The sequence below is a fragment of the Gekko japonicus genome, unplaced genomic scaffold (assembly GCF_001447785.1).
Source record: "Gekko japonicus isolate JY-2015 unplaced genomic scaffold, Gekko_japonicus_V1.1 scaffold1917, whole genome shotgun sequence".
In the NCBI taxonomy this organism is placed as follows: Eukaryota; Metazoa; Chordata; class Lepidosauria; order Squamata; family Gekkonidae; genus Gekko; species Gekko japonicus.
The window spans coordinates 100,691-105,695 of NW_015169837.1; the positions used below are offsets into that span (position 1 = coordinate 100,691).

At 50.9% G+C, this 5,005-nt stretch overlaps 1 protein-coding gene across 5 annotated transcripts in view; it reads left to right on the forward strand.

The window, feature by feature from the left end:
- SUN1 (Sad1 and UNC84 domain containing 1) overlaps positions 1 to 5,005 on the forward strand; it is an 80,099-nt gene that overhangs the window by 45,353 nt on the left and 29,741 nt on the right. The window lies entirely within an intron of this gene.

Genomic DNA, 5,005 nt, shown 5'->3' on the forward strand with positions numbered 1-5,005 from the left:
CACCGAGTCAGTTCAAACCCGTCTATCACCCTTCCATACTTGGCGTCACATCACCTCGGATGAATGGGTGCTGTCAATCTTGACCCAAGGCTACCGTATCCAATTTCACCAGAACCCCATTACTCCTGTCGTCGTCTCCACACCCCCTTCCCCACCTCTCCTGGAAGAGGTGTCCGTCCTTCTGCAGAAGGGAGCCATCGAACAGGTACCACCACACCTCCACAGGATGGGATTTTATTTCCGATACTTCACAGTCCCGAAGAGAGATGGAGGCGTTCGACCCATTTTAGATCTGAGGGCACTGAACTGTTTTGTAACCTACCATCGCTTCCACATGGTGTCCTTTCAGCAAATTATGCCACTCCTACGGAAACATGTCTGGATGGCCACCCTCGACCTCTAAGACGCATACTTCCACCTCACCATCCACCCTTCCCACCGCCAATACCTACGCTTCGCGATTGGTCAACAGCATTACCAGTATGCAGCCCTGCCATTTGGCCTGTCCAGCGCCCCAAGAGTCTTCACAAAGACTATGATTGTGGTTGCGGCTTTCCTTCATCTCCGGGGTATCTCCATTTACCCCTATATTGACGATTGGCTTTTGGTAGCGCCTTCTCAGAACGCCCTGGTCTCAAACATCACCGAGACACTGGCACTACTAAAGGATCTGGGCCTACAAGTCAATCGAGAAAAGTCTCAATTGAATCCAGTCCAAAGAATAAAGTACATCGGCGCTATACTAGACTCCACGACATGCATGGCTTACCTGCCTCAAGACAGAGCGGCAGACATCATTTCCTTAGCCACCGTCGTCCGTACCCACCCTTCTGTCACTACCTTCCGAATCCAAAGGCTACTTGGCCTTATTTATTTTATTTATTTATTTATTTATACATTCAATTTGATATCCCGCTCGAACCCCTTGTCTAGGGGTCTCTGAGCGGCTTACAGATTTTTGGTGCTAATCACCGTTTTCCCCCTAACTAGCGCCACAGTATGTATATGGGGATGGGGCAACCTACCGGCACCCCTTATGGTGGTGGTTGTAGTTGTTGTTTCGGCTCGGGTCGGGTCTCTGGACTGGCGGGTGTTCTTTTCCCGGCGTTTCCGGAAGTGGCTGTCTTCTTTCTAAGGCGCGCGGCTCTGCCTGCTTCCGGCCCAGCAACGTCCTTTCTGGCTCCACTTGAGCCGGTGCTCGGCATCCTCGCACGCCACCTTCCTCTCGACGGCAGCACTCGGTGTACTCTCACTTGGCCACCAGGGATCGCTCGGCTGCGTTCCTCCGCTTGCCCCCGCCTGCCGCCACGCCGTCCACACCGAATCAATGCTCACCGCCGCCGTCATCGCCGCCGTCATCATGGCTGCAACTATGTCGGTTCTCGTCTTTGCCAAACTGAAAATGCGTTGTTTACAGCTGTGGTTCATCCGGAATTACAACCCAGCGAACAACGCTCACACTGTCATCCTATCCCCCCCTCCCAACATACGAGACTTGTTACTTTGGTCTACTGTCCCTTCCAATATCTTCCAGGGAGCACCCTTCCACCCTCTGTCATCCCATATCACCCTGACCACAGATGCTTCCCTGTCGGGATGGGGTGCACACATGATGGGTCTATGCGTCGGGGGTAAGTGGAACACCCACGAGCAAGGTTGACACATAAACTTCCTGGAACTGCTCGCAATTCAGTTCGCGGTCACGAGTTTCCTACCAATGATCAAAGGGAAATGTATTACGGTCCTCACGGACAATACCACCGTGCTCAGTTACATAAACAAACAAGGAGGCATGGTCTCCCTACGTCTCTACAGCCTCGCCATTCAATTATGGGACTTTTGCATTGCTCACAACATCTTTTTGGTAGCCACACACATCCCAGGTCACCTGAATGTGCAGGCAGATCATTTAAGTCGAGCAAGGATCAGTCTCCACGAGTGGGAGAAGAACCCGTCCTATCTTTTCCCGCTCTTCAGCAAGTGGGGAACTCCCCAAGTCGATGTTTTCACCACCCAAAAAAATGTCCCCTGTTCTGCAGTCGAGGCGGCAGGGACTCACAATTGCTCGAAGACGGTCTCCTTCTTCCCTGGTCCTCCGGCCTTCTGTACCTTTTCCCTCCTTTACCCCTACTTCTGAGAGTGGTACGCAAGATCATCCGAAATGGAGCGGACTGCTTGTTGATAACACCGTGGCGGCCGAGACAACCATGGTTCTCTACAGTCCTCGAGTTGTCAAGGGGAATGTACCACCAATTCTCTCCGGTACAGGACCTCCTCTTCTTGTCAGACTCCCCTCTCCTACATCACGACGTACCACGCTTGAAATTGACGGCGTGGAGAATAACTTCAAAGGTTTTTAAACCCGCGTAGCCAATGTTCTACTGAATGCCAGGAAACCTGCTACGCAAAGGTCCTACCATTATAAATGGCAATGATTCTGTTCTTCCCTAGGTGATGATGCCCCTCAAGCCTCCTCCGCAGGCCTTGAGAAAGTTTTCCAATTTCTCCTGTCCCTAGCTGACTCGGGACTTTCCTATTCATCGTTAAAAGTTTATTTGGCCACAATTTCGGCCTACCATGTTCACGTCGACGGATGCACCATGTTTTCACATCCACTTTTGAAACGTTTTTTAAAAGGTTTGTTACAGCTCTGCCCTCCTGTCAAGACTCCTGTCGCTCCCTGGGATCTTCCTCTAGTCCTTCGTCAACTTACGAGGAAACCCTTTGAGCCACTCGCAACTTGCGATATGAAATTCCTGTCTTGGAAGACGGCCTTTCTGGTGGCCATCACCTCTGCAAGGCGAGTTGGAGAAATACTGGCTTTCCGGCATGACACGCCATTTGTCATTCTTGCCAGACAGCGTCCGCCTCGTCCCTGACATCTCGTTCCTGCCAAAGGTAGTGTCAGAGTTCCACCTACAGGCAGAGGTCTTCCTCCCGGATTTCTTCCCAGCTCTGAAATCCCCAGAGGACAGACTGTTACATACCTTGGATGTCAAAAGGGCACTACTGTTCTACCTCAACAGAACCCGCCCAATGAGACGTGACTCCCAACTGTTCATCTCATACGCACCAGCAAGGCTGGGGACTCGCATCACGGCTCAACGCCTCTCAAAGTGGATTGCGGGTCTCATCCACCTCTGCTACTTGATTGCAAAGCAGCCGTTGCCTGGCCCCATCAAGACCCATTCAACCCGAGCTGTTGCGGCTTCTACTGCCTTCCTCCAGGGAGTGCACTGACGGACATCTGCAAGGCTGCTACCTGGGCCACACCTAACACCTTCATGAGGCATTACGCCCTGGATGTCCGTAAGAACTCTAATACCGACATGGGATGTCACATTCTATCTTCGGCAACGCAGTAAGGACCTGCCAGCACCCTCCTCCAGGTAGGCCACTGCTCGCTAATCTCCCATGGGTGTGAAGCATAGAGACCACGTTCGAAGATAAACAGGTTGCTTACCTGTAACTGATGATCTTCGAGTGGTCATCTGTGCATTCACACCACCCGCCCTCCTTCCCCGCTGCTGTCAGCTTCTACATTTTCAATAGGGGTTGATTCGCGGCGGTTCGAAGGAACTGGCGGGATGTCCGCGCCCACCCCTCTGGGCATGCGCGGTAGGGTTCCTGCACATGCCCGAGCTCTGGGCGCGAAAATCCATTATAAGAGCTTGCTACAATGCCGATCAATCCAGCGCATGCGCACAGAATCCCATGGGTGTGAATGCACAGATGACCACTCGAAGGTCATCAGTTACAGGTAAGCAACCTGTTTTTATAATTGGTTAGAGCCTTATTATGCACGTTGGTTTTAAGGCACATAAAATTTTGGTGCCTGAAAAATATCACGTGCATGCATGTAAACAGTGCCGTGTTGTACAGGGACATGCCCCAGGGAAACTGGGCTTCATTGCAGCTCCTGAAACCCTCGCACAGTTCCATTGCACAAAGCACTTCTTGCAGGATCGAGCCCACGTCCAAAGACCTCCATGTCTAAATCTGCCTGTATGAGAGAGTATCAAAGTTGTGTTTCCCAAGCAGTTCCCGTTTCACATAAATATGCTAAGTGGGATTTTTCTTAAGGTGATGTCATCATAGCATGGCGGCCTACTGTTTGAAGAAGAAGCGCCAAAGTTCCCGTCGGCATGGCCAGTCCCTGAGCGTACCTTAAGTAAGAACATAAGAGAAGCCACGTTGGTTGGGGCCAGTGGCCCATCCAGTCCAACACCCTGTGTCACACAGTGGCCAAAACCCAGGTGGCCAAAAGGAGGTCCACCAGCAGGGCCAGAACTCCAGGAACCCTCCCACTGTTGCCCTCCCCCTGAAGCACTAAGAATACAGAGCATCACTTGCCCCAGACAGAGTGTTCCATCTATACCTTGTGACTAATAGCCACTGATAGACCTCTGCTCCATATGTTTATCCAGTGGACCTCTGCTCCATAAGTAGCTCTTCGTATTATTTATACTCCACCTTTCTCATGTGGACTCAAGGCGGATTACACAGAGTGAGTCAGGACATGGCCTGTATTCATCCTTGTGCTTCCTCATCGGAGCCTTCCTGCTGTTCATTGTGGTCCATTGTAAAAAAGAAAACTCCCTGGATTTTTTTTAACCTTTAACGTGCGTAGAATAAAGTGTCAAAAGTGAAGGGCCTGTTTTTTTCCTCTGGAAGCAGAGCAGATATTAGAACATTCACGTAATTCAAAAGCATGCCTCTAGAAACGCAACAGGATAAGCGGTCCCCCTGCCCAAAGGCCTGTAAAGAGGCATAGCACCTCTGTAGCTCATTAAAAACATGCCTTCAGGTAAGTCTTGAAAAGCCCTTGGCTTTTCTAGCAACAACAACAAAAAATGTTCGTTTTGCTGTTCGCCATGTGCCAGTGGGGAAGCTGTGGATGTCAGCCAGATACCTGAGTAGCTTTAAATACGCACACTTCCCTGTGCTTCTGGATTCCAGTTCACTTCTTCATCCCTAACTGTGCCACCATGTTTTCTCTCTTTCC